Genomic DNA, 22,925 nt, shown 5'->3' with positions numbered 1-22,925 from the left:
TCTTTAATATAAAATTTAAATCAACAATCATGCAACTATAACGTACGGTTCTTGTGACTGACTAACGGATACTGGATGACACGATGGGGATGTAAAGCTGGCGTTCATTGTGAACCATATTTAGAAATACGAAATTATTATGAGAGTATTATTATTCTTATGTACGCGGCGCTTTTATTTGTTCGTCAAATTAGTGATTGCAATCGCGCATTGAGCGATTACATGCGTTTGTATAAATTTACGTACGTTACGTCGCCGTCCGCGACAACATTGCATCAATCATACGGAGAAAATAAAAACGCGTATTTATATCATTATTATCATTATTATTGTAATTGTGTTCGATCGGTGCCGTTTCTCGGTGTACGCGCGATGCAGATGTAACGAGTTACAGGTCCCGCGCACATCTCCCCATCAATCATGTAACGTTATATTGTACTAATTCGATTACGACACTCTGTATAATGAATTATTATACGAATCGTTTTCCTTTTTCGGGTAGCCCGTACCGCGGTTTACGTTCACCGCTCGCCGGATAAAACAACCGGACGCGTTACGCGAACAAGAAAAATATTGATTCGCGCTCCGGAGAGTTCCGAGGAGAAACAAACGCGCATTTTCGATCATACGTGCGACACAGTCGTGTAATTTCCGATATCATAATCTAACGGGTACCGTTTCCGTCAGTATAATGCAGTACGTGCACATATGTGAAAATACTCTCGTGTAACATAGTGATTCCGGTCTAGGGGTTGATCGCAATCAATATATTAATATTTATTGACGATATCGGTCTCCTAAAGACTTCTTAATTTTTTTAGGTGTACCGAATATAGGTTGAACTTAACATTAGACAGAACAAGTAACCCAGTTACCACCCCCTCCATCAAATGACGCCACAGGTCAATTATACAGTACAGTATAATATCTCTATCCTGTAACCCATGTATGGAGAATCCTCCATAAAATGAATGTTAATGTTTTCAATGATAACTATGAATAAACCTAAAAACACATATTATATGGTCGTCATATTGTGTTTTTCAGTTTCAAGTTTCAATTCAGTTTCAGCCCTAATAAGTGGTCTCTTGAAATAGCCCGCCCGACCCACGATTCTCTAAGTGTGGATTCGTCCCTAGTTCGTACACATTAATATGAGAAGTTGAGAAGGACTTACACATTAGGGTGGGTTTTATGAAATCGTATTGTTATGTAGGTTTGATCAAATTTTTAAAATTTGAATAAAATTACGTATAGACGTGGAATATAATTTTACTATCGCAATTGTTGATACTTTCCGTTGACGCGCCATAGCGGTAATATGTTTCTCGATCTGCATCTCCTATCACCCGTTTGGTTAGAAAGCGGTGAGGATGCAGTTATGATGTCGTTGTCAAAGGAGCAGCTTTCGTGAAAGTAAAAATCTCACACATCGTCTGCGATAAATAAGCGTTTCCGGAGGTTTGAGGTTATTTGTACAGTCGACTCATGCGTTTGTTAATAATTTTACGATGTGATGAAAGACTAAACTGTATATGGAAGCCAAATATTTGTGGTTTGCGCCGCATAATCAACGGATCACTTTTGACGTGCACCAATTATTGTGCAGCAAATATACAGGATATGTAACGACGGTTGGTTTAAATAATAATAATAATAATAATTTTTATTATTATTATGCTATCAATTCGACGTTCTCGAGATATTTCGGGACATAACGGACGATTAGAGTTGTTCGATTATCACTATCTCGGGATGGTAAGTGACCGAAACTCATCAGGTTATATAATATGCATATATACGTATATATATATGTAACGACTAGTGTTAGGAGTATGGCTAAACTCAAGTTTAGCCGGCTAATCACAAATTTAGTCACTGCGTTTGGCTAATATCTAAATTTCGGACTTTATCCACCAATATTTAACATTATCCAGATGCATATGAATAATGTCTAAATAACATGATCCATATAAATAAGTAAACGGTTTAAGTTATACAAAAATTTAAATTAAAAGATAGATACTTAAAAATTAGATTAGTTTATTTTTTTTATTTATTTATTATTACATGTTAAACTATTATGACACCTAGAATTACATAATAAATTTAAACTTTTACATTTTTTATTTTTACAACCACCTTTACAAAGGTATTTTTTAAAACCTTTACCTCCTGTTATTGATTGAAGATTTGCAATCTCTCACAAAGATTTTAATTTGACTAAAACATCTTCTATATTGATGAAAGGCTTTAGACAGACAGTATATTAATTTTTTGAATATAATTGTGTCAGCGTACTATTTTTGTTCCCAAGCTTATAATTTTGGTTTTTGTCAATATTTATAATGACAAAAATGATATTTCTTGGATCTCTTTTGCTTCTATCAACTTCAAGTATTGACACTCGAACAGAATCTTCTTCATTTACATAAGAAAACTTATTGATAGATTTAAATGTCATTTTTTGTGATTGATTAATTAAACATTCTCTAGCTCGAGTTCTATGAATTACTATATTTTTTTCCCTGGCCTGAAAATTGCTTTCCTATAAAAAAAAAAATACAAAATTTATTTATTTATTTTTATGAATTTCATTTTTTAGTTTATACTTTTTCATTATTTGATTGAATATCAATCAAATTATCTTTTGTTGAAATTGCCAGATCATACTGTTCATCCACATCTGGATTCGATGTTTTCCTTCGTGCCCAATACTTATATGTGTTTCGTAAAATATTTTATCATATAAAATCTTCATTTTTGATGTAATACAAAATTTTACTATTACCGTCGGTGATGGGCTCAATGAGTTTTCCTTCATCTTCAATTTGAATAATGTCGTATCTTTTTAAACGTCGGTAAATCAAAGATGGTTTTTTTGTAATTAATTTCGCACATTTCACTTCATTAATTATGTCATTATATTTTTCAGACGTTAAGTAAACACTATTATCTTCTCTTTTATTAGAAATTATTTTATTTAAGATTAAATAAAATTGAATTTCGGAGTTCATTTTTTAAAAATTACCCGTGATAAATTTTAAATTATAAGATCACAACGGTAATATACAACGTACAATTTTAAACAGACTAAATACCTGCACAGAACAAAGATGAAAAACGGAATATAAACTACGATTGTTGAATAATGTGTGTATCATAATTTAAGGCTCATTCGAGTAAGACAATAAAACCGATAAAACAAAATATACCTGTAAAGTACTACAATCTGGTATCTTAACTACTTACAAACTTGAGTCGGTAATTACGGTTGATTACGGTAGATTATTACGGACTATCTCCATCGAGCACATAATATTGTATGCAACCAAATGCATATGCATTTTGCAATCAATATCAATTTTAAAATAATATCAAAATGCACATAATTGTGTACAACATTTATATTATTAAAAATATTTTACTTACCACGTGCATGGCTCACCTCTATACAACTACCCAACATATCAATATTCGTTAAAAATTACAATTTCAAAATATTGTAGTATAATTGTAAATAGTTTTAAATTTTTAATTTACCTATGGCTATTGTTATTTAGTCATTAGCCGATAACGGTTGGATAATGTTGGTTTTGTTGGCTAGTGTTAAGATTATCCATTTGTTTTTGGTGGCTGAAGTCCAAAATTGTGACGTTAGCCAAAAATATTGTCTAAAATTAAGATTAACCGGCTAATCTTAATATTAGCCGTCCTTCGAACACTAGCCGTAACATATATATATATTCAGTACGGTAAGCGATAATATATATACCGGAGTAATGATGTTGATTTTATTATAAAACAATACCTCTTACATCTGTCAAACGAAAATACATAGCATAATAGCAATACAACAGGCGATCCATTAACATCTACTCCTTCATTATAATAATATCTTCTGCAATATATACGTATATATCTCGTGCATGATATTTATTTAAACAGTATCATTGGATTTACATTTTATACGTAAATACATGGATGCTTTATCTTTCTGACCCTTCCAAGGGGACGATCAATGCAGTAGTTAAGGGTTAAAGAAAAATTCACGATCGAACAATGTGGATGGTTGAGTTAGTATCACGCAGTTAATTATTTAAGGAGTGGAGGGTCAAGGTTCATTGGGATTTAGGATTTATCTAGATGTTATAATTTATTTAATTTAAGTCTATATAGTCTACGTCGTGTAGTATAAAAGGTATATATTTATATATTATCGAACAGTAAAATTATTCGTGAAAATAAAAATTCATATTTTCCGACAGCTGATCGTTTCTGGAAAATCCTTAACACGGCAGTACCAGCGTAACGAGAACCGATCGCAAACGGTATTATCGTCGTTATCGCAAAACGAATTTGTTGATTGCTGCGACTACAGGGATAGGTTCATAAGTCCAATTATATTATATTAACCTAACGTAGCTGACTGTATTACTTCTGAAGACTTTTCGTTGGGTCCTCGGTGGGGTTTAAAACGTTAGTGCTTTCTCTCTCTCATTTCTCTCATTATCTTCCCGTCTCTCTTTATCTACCGGTCAAATATTTATATCCGCAAATATGCCCGATTAATGAGGTCGTTTGCATTCGATGCGGTGCAGACGCACTGTGAAAATTTTCACCCTCTAGTCGGAGAGACCCAAATAGAATATCAATGTCGATGGCGACGGCGACGACGACAGATTTGTATGTAATAAATAGTATAATACGCGCGTACAAACATACACGTAAATCGAAACAAACGAAGGATATCCGGTTAGGTTGAGACGGTGTAGGAAGCTGCGAATCGAATTCTCGTAGCGACGCTGTCGGTTTTGTCACGCGCATCGAATTATTCATAGTATATTTTGTTATTATATTATAGCGTGTTAGGGTGGTTCATAATATTCAAACTTTATTATATTATTTTAATCCGTAACCCCGAAGTTTTTACCCGCTTGATGAGAAGGTAATATTTCGAAGGTGTTACTAACCCTTTCTGGCATCGAAATGAGGTTGCAGTGTTGGAAAACAGGGTGTTAATAAATACATAGCGTTATTCATTTTCGGATTCAATTTTAAAGATACAACACTTAGCATAAATAACATATAAAAACGAAAAACGAAATTAGTTGTATTTGTTGTCTTGACATTAATTTAACCATTGATTTGTAGTTTACAGCAGTTAATGGCTTCTGAGCTGAAGTAGAAGGGTCTCCACTCTACACTAGCTCAAACAAATGTATTCTAAATGTCTAATTTTTGCCCTGGGTATATGCTTTTGCTACGCATGATATTAATATTATATTTTACGAATACACAATATATATATATATATATATACACGACTTAGAACACATTTTAATAGAGTTATGTGTAAGATTTAGGACCTTCCACTTGATTTCATTCTACAAAAATCTCAAGGGTAGTATTTAAAATCTAAAGCCTCTACTTTATTCAATGCACATTAGTTAATAATGGTAATATTACACATTTAAAGAAACGGGCGTGCGTGTTCGCCGAGACCTCGGAGATATCTATACGGAATATTATTATTGCAGCGTGTGGAAAAATTTTGCGGTACAACGGTATGATGCCCACGACGTATTCACATCCGTCGTGACGACGGAGAATCTGTCGCAATTTTTCCCTTAAACATAACGATAGTACAACGACGTGATGCGAACTCTGATCCGTGGAGAAATTTTCTCGACGAACCCGCGTGCCGTCTTACAATTACTGTACCACAGTGTTTTATTAGGATCAGAGGAGTAAAAAATCGTTTTTTTATTTCTATAATATAACATATTATATTATAAATATTATCGCAAGCTGCTGCCAAGATGTATTGTTTCAGCACGTCGGCACGATGAGAAGTGGTAGTGTGCCTGTTTATATAAAATGTGTTTGTGTGTGCATGCCGTGACGCGACTTTACGAAGGGTTAAATAGTTCGTCGATAGGTCGAGGTGATTCTATACAACAGCGATCACGACCACGGTGTATATCATATGGCGAACGCGTGTAACGGATCAATGACGATGACGATCATTTCGGATCGGTCGTGTAATAACAGTCACACGATCGTATTTTTAAAGGGTTACGGATAGTGTTTAAATAATATACGTTCAGTTGGCCCGTTGGACTGTGACTGATTATATGATCCGCGCTCCGACAAATCATTAAACTTTTGTTTCCGTCCCATATATCCGCCGTAAGACGATTAATTAAATTATTTTTAGTTTCATCGCAATATTCTCAATATCTAATACTAATACACACAATATGTCATGAAATGTACACAGTAAAAATGTGCATCTACGTATGAAATCAATATTTATTTATTTCAACCTTCTATCCCAAAGGAATAAATGTACAACTGTTCTCCAAAAGTCGACCGTTCATAACTTTGGTCCGACCAGGTGCAGGTGAATCGCAAACAATATTGCAGGAACTCGAAAAGCACGAAATCACATACACGTTCGTTTATTTCTCGAGTGGTTTACAATAATTGTCAGGAACTATTTTTCGCACAGTCAATCGGATAATATGTCTAAGTCATCACGGGGCAGCGTAGTGAACGCGAGTGGTGGCCCAAATCTAAACCTGCATTATGTGCTCATTCAAAATTCGCTAATAATTCCAAAACTGAATAATGAACACAATTGCTGCTCACGCAGTAATTCAAAACTGGTCGGTTTTGAATAAAGTTTTTTGACAACGACGATGTATTGATTTCGTACGGAAACGGATGTACGTTCGTTGTACACTCGCTCCGTCTTATATATTGGAATGGACCATCGTCTGTTTATTAGTTTTTCACGTATTGGATACGAACAGTAACTTGTACGTACCATAGTTCTACGCAATTATATTTTTCGACAAAACGACAGTTTACTATTTCTGTTTGCGTTAAACTCGTACACGCAACATGTTACGAGCAAGTCCGTGGTGACATCACGGTAGCGGAGATTTTTTTTATCGAACAAGAAACATAAAAAAAAAATTAAAAAAAGCAAACCTTTTCCACATCTACATAGTTCTTGAAACATTTATATCCCTCAGCGTACATTATATTGGTAAAGCATAGGTTCGAGTCGCGTATACGTATACAAAAATATATTACACTCGCACTACGAAACGTAATCGGCTCATGGTCTGAACGAATCTCTCACCGTCTGACAAATCGTGGTTTGCTTATCTGCCTGCAAGTTTGTTTCTGAAATCCTATTTGCCATTTTGTTTTTATTTTATTTTTCCCTCGCCACCATTCTACAACTGCTACACATATGCACGCCGTTTTTCCGTCCGCCGTCCGCTATTACAACAAACCAATACACAGTACACCGTTGTAATTTGTCTTCATTAGTCTCGACCGAGTTAAGGTTTATTTGTAACCATTAATACTACACATATACATATATTTGTACGAGTATAGGAGATATAGAACATTGACTGTGTGTGTGTATATATACAGGGTTGGTACGCACGTGTGTATTCGTGTGCGTATGTTACCCAAAAACGTTGCCGAGCAGAAAAGTTAATGTTTAATATTGAACCGCGACCAACGATCGACCCGGCCTGGTTCGGGTAGCGAATATTTCCCGCTTTATCCTATGTCCCCCTCTCTCTTCTTTCCTTATTTCAACTTTTCCCTCGACCCGTCCTTTCACATAAAGCTCATCACTTCTTTCGTTTTCACTAATTGGATAATGCCCGCTTCGTCCTTAATCCCCCCCAACCCCATGAAAGCTTGCCTGTCATCATCGGACGTTTCGGTGAGATTATTATTTATATATATAATATGTATGTGAAAAGGAGCGGACCTGTCCGAGAGCACGATCGCCAATCTTGGACATTGTACGATGTTCTCTATTCAGACTTGGGCGTGGTCGTCTGTGTATAGCTTTTATTCCTCAGAAACGTTTTTAAATTTGATACACACGTGTGGCTGTATGGGGTTGAATGCGAATATTAACGATTCCTTTTTACGGTACTCGTGAAAACCGCACGTCCGCATGCTGATTTTGTATAAATGCAATAAATATATGTGTACGATATAACTACGATTTTCACAGCTTTCAAATAACGGTCCGAAGTCCTCTGTTTGTTTGCGATTCAAATTTAAACGCTCTCCTTCGTCGCCTTTAACGTTTTGTGACAACACTTACGAGACAGCGCAGGGACATGGTCTGAATAGGGTAGAGTTCTGTCGGCCATGGTTAAATTTAAATATCAACACAACCGACTTAGTAATAATAATAGTAATAGTATATTCGTTTGAATTTCGTGAATGCACATACATATATATAGTTTCCGTTAAAAGTTATTTTATGAGGGACTTTTTACTTTTTTTTGTTATTTCATTCTATGGAAATACGTTTTTTTCTCTTCGATCGTATCAACGATATCGTTAAATATAAAAACAAGTAATGGTGAAGAAATCATGTTTTTATGGTTTCGAGAAATATTTCATTTATGATAATGATATACGATATCACAGTACAGTTATGCGATTTCGGCCGCAGTTTAAAATAATACTCAATATCTTATGCATATATGAGATTGTAAATAACATTAATAGTATTACCGTTGCTCTAACGTAAAATTCAATACTAAATAGTGGATTATAATAATTATGAAAAGTGATTGCGATTTACTCGAATAGATTAACATCTTTTCTACACTACGGAATGTGAACTGTGATCGAGAAGAAAATATCACGGCATAATAGTATAATATCCGTATTTTAATGCATACATTATATTATGGATTACGGACCATATTTTCTCAGGTCTGCTGGACGAGTATTTATTGTGACTTACTCGCTATTATACGCGTGTATCCGAAACAAATTATATTACCAGTTCGTTATTAATATATTTTTTGCTTGTTTGCTTACAGGAATTGTTTGATCCTGAACCTCATTCCCGAGGAAATCAAAACGAAGAAACTATTACAGATAAACCATTAAACCAATAGGCTACGTTCCCGTAAGTAAATCACGCACAATATAATAATTATAATGTTGTATACATCATACTATACATATTATGTAACGTATCGATGACTGGCCCGAAATCTGGCTGGGAAAATGCAAACAATATAAATATAATTGATATTTCGGTTTTTAGAATTTTCCGTTGTTATAATAATACATAATATTTAAAACGAAACGGTCCAATTGTTTTGTTTTTAATTCGATAAAGGTTTCAAGCTATAGAGGTTCTGCTGCATGCGTCTACGGATTACGTCGGTTGTAAACGCTATATAAGCTGTGACTTTATCTGTGCGTGGCGATTATATTCGCCAATTCCGTATCGTTTCGATCGCTATTAATTTAAATGTAATCGAACGGACGCACTACTGCGAAATATTACGGACCCGGATCGTTTGTGACGTCGAAAAAACTGTGTGTCCAGTCGACCAAAAGGGTTGACCCATCGGGCCATTTCCCATTTACCATAAACTACGACCCCGAGAACGCCATTATCGCGCGCGTCTTTTAGATTTATCGTGCGGAAAACTTTTAGTATTCCGAGAAAAATATAAATTAAATTGTTTAACACGCGGCGGCGATTTCGTTTCGTATATACATATATCTTAGTCCGTTGATTAAAACATAATAAAATATACCGTATACATTGGATACCTATACAGGAACTTTTAACGAGAACTTATGCAGGATACGTTTCTCGTTTTACGTTCGGGTGGACGGGTTTATATTTAATTGTATTTTACAATTATAAGATAATATTATAAATAGCGTGTGTGTACAGCAAAATTCATCTGAGGTCGAACTGAACACACACCAGAGGATTAATACGATACGTTTTTTCGTACCGTAGAGGTGTCCGATAAGTACAGAAATTAGAAATATCCGCAGATTGTTATTATTTGAACCGTACAATTAGGATATTATTGTTATTTTTTCCACGATTCCAATAATATTATTGTGTCATCGATCAAATTATATTCGAAAGCGTACATTAATTTCGATTACCCGTACAGCGTTATTATCCAATGATACTTAGTAGGGTATGCGAGGCATAAAAGTTTCATGCAAGTTTAACGGTACTGTAAGTGCCTGGAACAGTATCGGAGGCATAGCGGATTCATGGATGTTTTTTTCAAAAAACCTTCAATCGATGGTCGGATACGATGTTTTATGCGATAAAAGTATTGTGCGACGTGTTCGTTTTTCGTAAACGTTTTGTGAGTCTTGGCTGCTTTAACAAGGGTGTTGGATCATTGTATCCGCATGTGTGCGCCCGTTTTCCGCAGTTTTCAGCTCTACGGTCCAGGGGAGGTAGAACCGATAAGGTGGGGGACGTCTTTCGGACAATACGATGTAGTTTTTCGTGTTCGACCGGCACGAAAAAATGTAAACGTTGTTAACGACAACCGCAGCACCACAACGATTGTGCAGTACGAGTCTCCCGAATGGCATTATATTTTTTGTCCGTTACGTCATCGCCGCTGCCGCCGCCACGGCCTGTTATTTCCGCGGTGAAAAGGCGCGCACGTTCCCATGACGTGTCGACTCGCCCCACTCACCACCTACTCCCCCGCTGAGTTCGGCGTTATGTTTTTCGTACGTATTTTTTTTTCTTTTCTCTCCCCGCTCACCCCCCGTCTGCTCCGGACCAAACAACCGAACCGTAATAAAACTGGACTTTTATTCATTTTGATATTTCATTCTTTGCAATTTATTTTGTTGTCATTTCCATATATCATGGCGACGCGTGGGGTCATCGTGTTACAAGTAAACATTGTTCACAAACAGGAGATGAATAAGTTTTATTAATTGCGTGTACCACTTGCGCAATCATTTCCTCTCTCAATTAGTGTTTTATTTTTTTTTATTAAGAATCCTATAACATTTGATATGCGTAGATAGGTGTTATTAACAACAAAATGATCTTATCGTCTCTATACTCGTCTAGCTTCATTTACGATGTTCATAATACGTGTATACGTACGTATTTCCATGTTGAATCCTTTCAATCGTATGTTGTAAATCTTAAAATCGTCATCAAATGTCCCAATAATGTAATCTAAATTCAATATAAATTAAAATAACTACATATATCTAATACAAATCAAAAAAAGTAATGGTAAGAATTTATAAATTAGTTGACAACGAAATTATAGATTGAATTCAATAATATTTTTGTTCCCAAATCCATTACCGTTGTAAATTTTCGAATAGTATACTATCGAACTAGTGATAGAAAACGATTTATGTTTTTTTTTTTTTTTTTGTAAATCCACCTAACCAGAGCTTTTTTTAACTATATATAATATGGTCCACGATCCGTACGGCATAGTATAATATGATTGAACGATCTTTAGCAGGTTAATCACGTAATCATATTATTACATCGTGTTACGCTCGACGGTTTTTTTGTTCGAAAATCGAAAACAGTCGATACTGTTGCATTACGACGACAGGTCTACGGCACGAGAACGTTTGTTTTTTGCGCAGAACACGCGGGGAAACAGACAAAAACGGATTTCGGTGTACGGGGTACAGATACTGTCTAAGCCCTATCGAAAAATGTCGCGCGCATTCAAAGGGACATATACAACACGAACCCGAAATAAAATTCCACCACGAGACATCGCGTATACCGACTGAAATATTATAAAACTACGGTTGGTCTTGAACCGGTCTCGATATAAATGCCGACGTCATTGCTTTCGATACAATTTACGATTGTTGTGCAAATACGGCTGCAGATTTACACGTAGAACACGTATATTAGGTACTACTACTCTTACTAAATAATGCGCCCGGTCTAATGTAATCGCTGTGTGATTTCTCTTCGACTGTATAGTACACGTGTATAATATGCAAATTCCAATAATACGAGTATATTAAAACACATATTAGTTTCTACGATTCATGAAACGATCAGGATGGTCGCAAGAGTTGAGAGGGTACCTAAATGTGTTTAGATAAAAATAATATCGTACATTATTTTTAAGATAACTCGTTATTTGCATAAATTTTATCTAAAATGAATATTTTATTCATCGCGTTCGTTCGAGCTGATTTCCGAAAACGATTACGTTGCTCGCTCGCGTCCGTTGTGTACTTCTATGTTTGGAACGGAGCAATAATTCTGCGCTCGAAAAAGGAAAAAACGAACGAGTGCTGTCGATTATTATTATTTTTCCTCTTTTTATTTTTAATTTTCTTTATTTTCTTGCTGGTAACTTAAACGGTTATTACCTAAATCTTCCTTCAAAATAATGCAGTACATAAAAAAACACATTAAACGAAACGTAAATTCGAATAGAACCCCTCTCGCACCGACCGCTGCGCGCAGTGTAATAACAGAATTCGCGGGGTAGGTGAATTATTTAAAAACATCGACGCGTACATAAATAAATACATTATATACATAGAGACGCAGCTGCATCTGTTCGCCGCGACGGAATGGCCGATAAAATGCGCGTCTGAATTATTTTTTTCTGTTTGTTTCGTTTTCATTTCGTTTCATTAAGCGAAGGCGAGTAAAAAATACGTATTCATTTCGGCGGAAGGGACTGAAGCTTGAAAACAGTGAATGCGGATAGAATGGATGGCGAAAGAAATAGTCGATTCCTGTGCACAACAGCGACAACTAATACAACTACTACTACTACTACTACAACGCCGACAACACTCTAAAAAGACGTTTGTTTTCGGCTCCGAAAATTTATTAGTTTCAGTCATTTTTAATTGTCGAGGTGATTTCGCTTTTCTTTCGATTGTTTTTTTTCTCCCCCACTTCATTGCCCATACTATCCACTACACCTTTTCTCTTGCCGCCAATAGGGTGTGTATACAGTATTTGTCCTTCCTCCGTTCTTGTCCGTCTCTCTCTCTCTCTCTCTCTTCCTCTTTCTCACTCTCTTCCTCTTTCCCCCGCCCCCCCGTCGTTTTAATGGGCACCATCAATTCAAAGCTTAAAACACAACAAAAACGAGGAATAATAATTGTTATTATCCGCTGCGGAAAACCATAAATTCCCGAACCGAAAACATTAATGCTCGAGCAGTGGCAGCAGCGGCAGCAGCGGACTTACATAAATTCATTAGACGGTCGAACTTCTCGGCAAACCGTTAATTATTGAGTTACCGCTCCTCCTCCTCAACTATCGTTTCTGGAAACTTTTTTTTTAGCAAAGGTGCCAATACTTGCGAGTGAGAGAGACGGCGGGATTTTGGGTTCAGACCGTGGCGGTTTGGGTAGCGCTGCAAGGGGGTTATTCGACAGCAATGCGTGCGCGTATGCGTCGGCACTACACACCGTGTATTTATGTGCACACCTTATGTAGGTATCATGTAATTTATTCTCGAAACGAACAATCGCGAAAGCCCAGAGTGATATACGAGCAGCCTACTGTATCGTTGATTTTTCGCGAGCGTTATACGCGTTTAACAATAATGGCGTGACGTATTGATAGTAAAAACACAAGAAGATAACGAAGTCAGAGCGAAACACGTTTTATGTCCGATACGTGTGTGTGCACCGGTCGACCGTCATCGTCAATAATATCAATTATAATAACCATCAGATCAGATGTACATATTTATGTGCATAATATTATATAACATGTTTTCTTACTCCAATGATATTATACGCCGCAGTAGGTAACGGTTAATGATTTCACTGTAACCGATTTCGAACTGGGAAATCTACAACATTTTTATACCGATTACCGTTACCCATATGGTGATAAAAACAATTCTAATAAATTGTTGAATTGTTAATATTATCGCAAGTGGTTATCGCAAGGACGTCTCAACTGGACACGGTCAATGATGAAAAAATATAATTTGGGTTCATCGTCTTCAAACGCGATAACAGCAGTGCAAAGAGTTGTGCAGCGAGTTGGTTCTGAGTTATTGTCATCCATTTGAGTTAGTTTTGTAACGTGTTCGGGGGTGTCCACTTAGATATGTGATATTAAGAGAAGGTTTTCTGGTCCTTTCGAATATATTTAACCATAGCTTGGAAGCATAAAGTGAAGGATCTTAATATTACAAATAAATGTAGATTGATTTAGTTTAGTTATTAATATTTAATATACATATATAAATACGACTTACGAACGTTGAATATGAAGTTATAATGTATTGCTATAATATGAAGTTCAGGTATTTACAAGTACCCTTTAAGCACTCCCGTCTCTTACATATCCGGTCTTGACTAACGGCCTTACAATACTCATATATACCCTAGTGGAATTTGCGCCGTAGTGTCTACTCAGAAAGTAGTATAAATTGTAATTGTAGACTAATACTATGTAACAATCGTTACAGTTTTTTTTTTTTTTTTATGGTCTTCTCGTTTCTTAGAAAATTTGATTGTTTGCGGTGTGAGATTTAAATTTAAATTTTATATTTATTACGCGCCGCCTCGTATCTGAACCCCACGTGCATTTTAATTACGGGTGATTTTAAAAAAAAATACTATTACAAACAAATTTAATAGTTACTATTAATCAGGTGCTCTGATGACTTTGTTTTTAATATTACGATAACATTACCATTGGCTAAGGGTGCAAAAATAAAGTTCGATGAAAAATCAACACATTAAAAAGAAATTCCTTGTGCTGGTTTTTCTATTAAATTGTTCTTACTTTCCGCTAGTCAGTCAATAAAATATAATGTGGAAAACTCGAGAAAAATCATTGTTATTCTTTTGAAAACTCCAATCACGCAAAAAAAATATATAAAAAAACATTAACTCCGTGCACGTATAATTGCCGAGAGGAAAAAATGAAATGATAAAACAATATTTAAAACGGCGTGATTGAGAACGCGACAGAACAGCCTGTACAACGAGATCTCCTCCATATTTACGGAACTATATGCAAGGTGGAATATATTTTATTCTATTGCAACCTACGAGATTTGGCGATCGTAACGGTCAAACACCTCGTGCCATAATGAATGCACAATATGAACCCGAGTAAATATTTCCCAGCGAACCGTTAAAACAAACACGTATACATAGTAGTATTAAACATCGATCGGCACGTATTCGTACGATAATAGTCATAATCGTTGCGTGGTAACCTAGGAACGCAGTAGAAACTGGTAGTGATCTGTACACTAACATCGACAAATCAACCGTCCGAAGTTGTTCGATCTACATTGTTTTTTTTTTTTTTTATAAACGCAACCCTGGGTTTTTCATGCATGTTTCACACCAATTTTACTTCCGAATTTCATGTTGGCAGATGGCTTTTAAGCCTTTGAGGGGATTTATGCTTGTCGTGTGTGAACAGACCAACTCTGATCTCCTACCTAGAAATCTTCTACTGCTATACTTTACTTTCGTATAGCTTTACTACTGCTGTGTATTGGTTCGAAGTAATGTAGAACGTGTATCGATTTACTCGTATTTCCAATTTATACCAAAAACCCATGGTTTCCCTAGTTGAACTATTCCCTAAATCAATTCCATATTTGTATTGACTTATGAACGATAATCTATAGATCGCGGTCATGGACCACTTCTTAGAATTACTTTGGGATATTCGATGGGTGGGAAAACGACTGGACGTATACCCACGTTAGTATCTGGATTTATCAGATTTCATAATAATGTTTTAAGAGTATAGTTGTGTGTTCATTCACGACGACACGCGTGTTCGTCACGAAATAGAATATTCGTAAAGCTATTTCACCGGTCCTCTTTTACGTACCCTTGTACACTTTTTGAATAAAACACTCGTCTGATGTGCTTTTGTTATAGTTCTAAGACTACAATATTATTATAATAGCTCTGTGTCTTTGGCACCATTTACCGTGAAACGTTTATTTCATAACGCCATCGCAGCCGTATACAATTATTATTATTATCTATTACAATAAGACTAGAGTGATATTTTTTTCCCTTTTCTTCGTTTATACGTGTCACATATTTCGTTATATTATTTATATTATTATACCGCCGTTATTAAACTGTTCGTCGACAGACTGAATAATATTTTTTTTAAAACACTTATGTGTGTTTTAAAAGTAAACCGAATTTTATTTCTGTACGAAATATTTTCATTCTTGTGACGTATTATTATTATTATTATTATTATTATGTGTTCTGTTGTATATTACGTAATTCATGTACCTACACTTTTTTCACGTTGCATAACTGCTTTCTTTACCTATACCAGATTTTGACACCCGTATACTATACGCATCCACGTGACATTTCGCTAAGAGTAAACAAATCGCACAGGAAATAATGTGCATAAATAATAATATTACATATAATATTACATTACAATAATAGTACACCGCATGCGACGTCAAGTGTAAAAGTCCAAACTCGGGTAAACAAGACATTTCGTCGTACACAGTTCACACAACAATATATTTTTATCTCGACTTCGAATGGACTTATGGTCACAATAATTGACGTTCGAAACTGCTACCGGTACGTATAAAATGAGCACCGATGTCGGGCGCGCGCGTGTACAGCCGGACCCGAAGGATCATCGCAACTATATTATCACTATCGTTACGTGTATTGCCAAAACTTTCTTCCGGATGGCAAAGTCTGCTGCTGCTAGGAACCTCTATAATTGATCGTTACGTACTCGATAATTCATCGCAACGGCTGATATCGTTAGGAGCAGTATTAAAGTACGTTCGTAATAAAGACCTGGACGCCATAAAAAAAAAAAAAAAATAAATAATTTCGAAGTTTTTCGAGTCATGCGGGGAACGAAGAGTGATATTAATATCTAATTTGGACCGTATTTTCATATATTTGCCATAATATTGTCGTCGTTGTTCTGCCGCGCGTTTCAATTGGTTTTAATTAAATACGTTCTACGATATCCGTGGAATGAATTTATTAATTCCAGTACATTATTTATAAATAACGAGCGGTTTGCAACATTATTAATTAAACCAAATGAATGGGAAAATGCTTGAATACGTGTGTATTTATTTTGCTCGAACCGTGCTGGCGTTAATGCCGATATAATAATAATGTAATATGATTAACCGATGATGGTGTTGATGATGATGATGATAATAATAGTAATAATAATATAATATTAATAATTCTAATACTTATATAATATTCGATTAGGACGAAAAACTGTATGAATGTTAAATAAACATTGGTCAGCTGATTTAGTCTACAGATTACTTATTGGGACTAATGTGTATAAATATATATGCCACTTTATCGATACGCACGTTCGGGCTTAATTTCATGCGATTATTTAGTATGCCACGCAAACGGTTCAGAGCTCCATACTTGTAGAAGAAGAAAAAAAAAAATATCCAGACATTCGCTAAGCCCATCACTTTCAAAATTTGATTTCGGTCCGAAGCTAGTGGAATGTATATCGATTTTGCAATGATGCGTTTTTATTATTTATTTTTTTGCCGACACTTTTCGATGAACGAAAAATGTACACGAAAATTCTCGTGCACGCTGTGTCTCATCAAAAGATGCGTGGCGTTCGGGTCGTTAAGCATTGTAGTTTTCGATTTTATCGGTCATTTTCCTGGTGTCGACCGAGGATAAAATCAAAAGGAAATACCATTTAAGTTTTCGTCAAGCAAATATTACAACGTTCAGGTATATGATAATGCTCAAAAACTATACATCAATACCCGTGACAACACACGAACCATTTTGATCCTACAGTCATATTAGAAATTAAACAGAGGATTTGAATAGATTTTATCAATATTTACGTTGTAAGTATTAAACGTTTCACTGATTTTTTTCATGACTACATTTTTTGGGTGAATGTAAGTTCCTACACGAGAGTATCAGGTACAAAAAATACGTATATTAGTTCCTACACTATAGAAAAAGGTGCATATGTAAGTTCCTACATGGTAAAAACCAGGTACGAATATTGATTCCTACACGGCGGAAAAAGGTACAAATGTACGTTTTTAAAAAATTTATAATAATTTAAAACTAGCAGTTGTTTGCCTTTTTCACTCATCACGAATGATACATTCTCGCTCATTGTGATTAATATTTATGGATATGTACGGACACATGGATGATTCGAAAAATACAAAAAATACTTTTAAGTTAGATGTACATTTTACGGTGTATGGTTATAACTAGGGCCCGGATTTCAACGCAAAGTGCATATTTTTTTGGTTGATTATACACAGTGCTCTCTAAGAACATATTTCGTTATAACGAGGGTTTCAAAACCACAAATTTTATTTTACATTTTATAACATATTTTGATGTTTTTTCATTTTTAAAGCATTTTTAGTATTATTGAGTCATTTTGTTAGTTATTAATGCATATATATTCGATGTACTAAACAAAATTAGCCGATTCAAAATAAAATCAAAAGACGAATTATTTTCTTGATATTTAAGTAGATTTATCGGATTTTTCATACACATTGTCAATCTTTATTTTTCGATTCAGTTTTTATATTACCTTAATTTATAATTGACTATGGCAGCAGTTCCTAAACTTTTACAATCACGGAACCCGTAATAAACAGTTTGTGTTTCACGGAACCCTAATGTCTTTAATTCCAATTAAATTCTATTTTTTTTTAAAAACAAAAAAAAATAGGAAAACTAATACTCTAAAAAATTTTTTTAATGATACTGTTAATATTGTTAATGATTACTTTTTAATAAATTAGTTTAAAACACAATTTTTTTAAATAATATGAAATAATATTTTTTCCAATTATAATATATATAAAATAAATTATAACATAAATAAGTTTCTGAATAATCACATACATCTGGCGGAACCCTTAGCATTGTCCTGCGGAATTCTAAGGTTCCGCGAAACACACTTTGGGAAACGCTGAACTATGGAAAGTCACCAGTATTCGGTTAAATAACAAATAATCAGCTATAGTTCGTATTACCTCGCAGATGTTGCTCGTATACGTGTGAATGTGATTTTAATGTAATAAATAGTGAGTTAAATAATGCCTAAAATAAAAAAAAAAATATGTCATTTTTTCATTTTTAAGTTAATTTTTGTAGTAAAATGCATTTTTTAAGGAAATTTTTACAATTTTTTCGGGCATATTTATATGGTTTTTATCTTATTTAAATCCGGGCCCTAGTTATAACTAATAATACGATTATCAAACCAAAATCAATTTCTGTATCATTTTTATTCGTAATAAAAAGTCATAATAATAAGATATTTTATCTTTCCTACGTCTAGTCGGTATACTATTATCAGCATGTAGCTTGTATACGTTTATCAGATACTCTAATATACTATACTCTATATATTTATATTATATATATAGATATATATATATATTAGAGTATGGTATATATATATATACCATTATTGGTATATTATATTATATATATACCATTATATATTGTTTTTTTTGAAGATTTTTTAAAGATTCGTAAATACATATTTAATTTTTTCCGTCATGTATGAACTTACTATTCCCCTATTTTTTTATTTGATAAACATATTAGAATGCAATATAATAAATGAAACATAATGTTTACTTTTATTCAATTTTTTTGGTTAAATCAAATGGGAGTGTACACACGACTAAAAGTTCAATTTTGAATCTTTTTTTCCCATCTTAGAGATTTTTCTAATTTATATTGATATGTATGATAAAATGACTGCCACCGGAGGAGCAAGATATATCTTGTTACAACGAATAAAAAAGTTACCTTTCCCCTAAGGTTACTTTTCCTTACTACAACTACCCGTTTACATTCGAAATCATAATATCTGTAAATAGATACGATTTGAAATTTGCACGATTCAGCTTTTAAAAAAAAAAATGTATACTCGTTAAACGTAAATCGTCATCCATCTTTAAAAACACATCTACGGTACTACTGATTAAATCTTTTTCCTCTCTCCGATTCTCGGTAGGGTCAAGGATTGCGAACATTAGTATAACACAGGTGTATCGCATTGTCGGACAATAATAATGTCATGCGGCGGCGCATTTCGCGCAGGTCATTGGCAACGTAATAATAATACGAGTGTGGGACAGTCCGTACGTGCGAAGTGTCCGCACGAATGGCCGTCAACAATCCGAACCGACTGGGAGGTCAGTGTCCGTTGCGCGAATGTCACCTCACGAGCGGCAAGCCCAGGTACTGACTGTAGGTGCCGTCCGTGCGATGTTCCGAATTTATAATAATACCGGTGTCCAGTCATTCCACGTCCGCGGGAGGATTCGATGAACGCGCCCGTGGCATCGGAATGCGAAAACCGTTTTTACGTTATTCGGTGTAATGTTTTTTTCGTTTTTTTGCGTCGGACGTACGGACAAGTCCTTATCGCAGACAAACGGACAGGAGGGAAGGAACCGGTGGTGTCGCTCAGTGTTGCGTAGATTCAACAAATAAACATCACGCCAGTTGTACATTGTTATTGGATTAAAATATCATTTGTCAAAGGACGCCCGTGTATAATTGCGTAACGTGGCATTTCTCTAGGAATTTCTCGAAACACTAGAACGCTACTAGATGATTCTTAATCGCTGTGCTTAATAATTCACAACGCTCCTTTGTTTTACGGTAATTGGTTTGAAACGAATTTCATTTATTATCCATGTATTGGATCAATGTTGCATCCAATAGTGTATCCAATTGTAACGAAACATCAAATTCAACCCATCGCTATCAGCTCATCATTTATGCAATACTATTTAAGTGATCAAAAAGAATTCGTGTAGTTTGCAGTAATGCCAACGCATTGAACTCTTTCACCTGTGGCGATGGCAATTCCTCCCCGAATACACATGAGCACTAGTGTCCGTATAACAAACCAACAAATAAAATACGTGTATCGGTTAGTGGTGAAGAGGATGTGGAGTATTTTTCCCAAAATGTCATTGGGGTGCACCACTGCTGTTCGATAAAACTCTTGATCTTTGCACAGTAATCAGATACGTTTATTTTCTTTTATGTTTTTTAAATTTTTCTTTTGGCGAAAATCGCTGAAAACACACGTGACTTTGTAGGTTTGTATGATATTTCATTTTTGTCTCATGAAAACCACATCGCTGATTCTTTCTTTAGTTATACTATTAAATACTAAAGACGCGTGTCTCTGCCGCGTACGTGTTGCCACTGATTAAACGACCGATTAGCACTGTAATATGTTGAGTTCACACGCGAACGCCGTCCGTGTCATCATCGGTCAAACAACTGCCGGATTGCCAACAACAACTAATGCGTTACGTGTGTGGTGAAAAGTGAAATTTTCTGGGTACTTTCCACCGTGGACGGACAAATCCAGCCGAAGCATGATAATTAGTATTATATCCGTTTGCACGAAATAACCGGTTTTTAATAATTTATGTGAAAAAAAAAACAAATAATAAACATTACGTATAGTTATCGTTGAAATATGTTTAACCGATAAGTGGACACTTTGACCGATCGATTTCGCACAAATCGTAAAAAATAATAGATGTAATCTCGTGGTAAAAATCTGCAGTACAAACTTGAAAGGTTCTAGAGGTCAATACTAAGCATCGTACCTCGACTGTATCCGATTGATTCGAGACAAGTTTCAAACGAACGTGAATCTTAAGAACTCGCGCTAAGTGCTATAATATATATAATAATTTTTGATATTAAAGTTCTCTTGTAGGCACATCGCCGCAACTTAATTTACAGCTTTTATTTTGTGTGAACTCAGTTTACCGTATGTCTACATAGTCAGCTTCCTGTCACATAGTTCAATTAATTTCGCTACGATTCCAATATTCTTCACGTATTGGTTTTTGCTACTCGCGAATCGATTTCGATACCGACAACACCGAGAACAACATATCGGCTGCCTCTAACGTTTTTTTTAAGTTCGATCGATTTCAAACCACAATTTAGCTTTCGCAAATTATTTAATCATCTTGCTGTAAGCATACATGATCACATCTAGCGAATCTCTCCGAATGATCTCTCGGCAAGATATTTATTGTCTTTAATGTGTTCTACCAAGAATGCACCAATCGCTTTGATTTCCCGGACACGGCCATCGTGTACCACACGACACTTCATTATTTCACACGACTTCATGGTAACGTTCTCTGTTTTTTACCTCTCAGAAGTTTTATCTCCCGACCTGGTATAGAAACGCGTATTTTTCGCGAACCCTTAGAATATACGTATACGACTGGCCGCCGGTATTGTACACACCCGATGCCTGGAACTTTGTTTGAGTTGAGCCAGGGACGTATTTATGGGGGGGCAAGGGGGCCCAAGCCCCCTTCGAAATGAAAAACACTATTGTTAAAGATTGCTATTTTTAATATAGATATTTCTTAATGCTGGGGGTTTCCGAAAATTTGTTGCGACACTGAGAATGTTGCTTATGCGATAATTTAAAATTTTTTATTTATAAAATATGTTTATTATTTTAAGAAAATATGTGATGAATTTTGAGTGACTCTAATAAAAAATTTGTTTATTATAATGTAGTTTTTATACTTTTAAAAAATAATAAATCATTAAAAAAATTGAGTTTCTTATTTCTCTGATGATGTAAAGATAGTCAAGAAGTCTTATAGTGTTAAAGTAATTTTTTTTCGTAATAGTGTGCTTCCTTCCAAAAATCAAATACATAATCGGCCCCTTCCGAAATGAAAACCTATATACGCCACTGAGTGGAGCATAATCCAGTGAAATGAATGAACGCGCTACACGTACACGTAATAATAATAATAATTATAAAGCGTGTACGCTTTGAATTAATAATAGACGCGCAACGACGAATGTACGCCGGGGGAACTAACGAGTGTTGCAATTAGCCGCTTATCCGTCGTACGACCGCATTCGAAGGGATTATAATAATATTATTATTATTATTATTATTATTGTGGCTATTTCTATTATATATATGTATATGTATAATAATCCCGCGTAGACGAGCGGATTTTACGAGATCCGACAAATGACGGACTACGTCTTGATTGTCGACCCGGGCA

The 22,925-nt window shown here is 35.1% G+C and overlaps 1 protein-coding gene across 2 annotated transcripts in view; it reads left to right on the top strand.

Annotated features, from left to right (window-relative positions):
* Positions 1-22,925, top strand: part of LOC112692890 (proteoglycan 4) — a 126,435-nt gene that overhangs the window by 75,019 nt on the left and 28,491 nt on the right. For both annotated transcript variants that reach the window (XM_025567705.1, XM_025567706.1), the window contains one exon: positions 8,883-8,971. The gene's annotated coding sequence lies outside the window, so the exon portion shown is untranslated. The remainder of the gene's footprint in view (positions 1-8,882; positions 8,972-22,925) is intronic.

The sequence above is a fragment of the Sipha flava genome, unplaced genomic scaffold (genome assembly GCF_003268045.1).
Source record: "Sipha flava isolate LNK unplaced genomic scaffold, YSA_version1 78_pilon_pilon, whole genome shotgun sequence".
In the NCBI taxonomy this organism is placed as follows: Eukaryota; Metazoa; Arthropoda; class Insecta; order Hemiptera; family Aphididae; genus Sipha; species Sipha flava.
The sequence above is the reverse complement of the archived record's forward strand: the minus strand, read 5'-3'. Positions and strand labels throughout refer to the sequence as shown.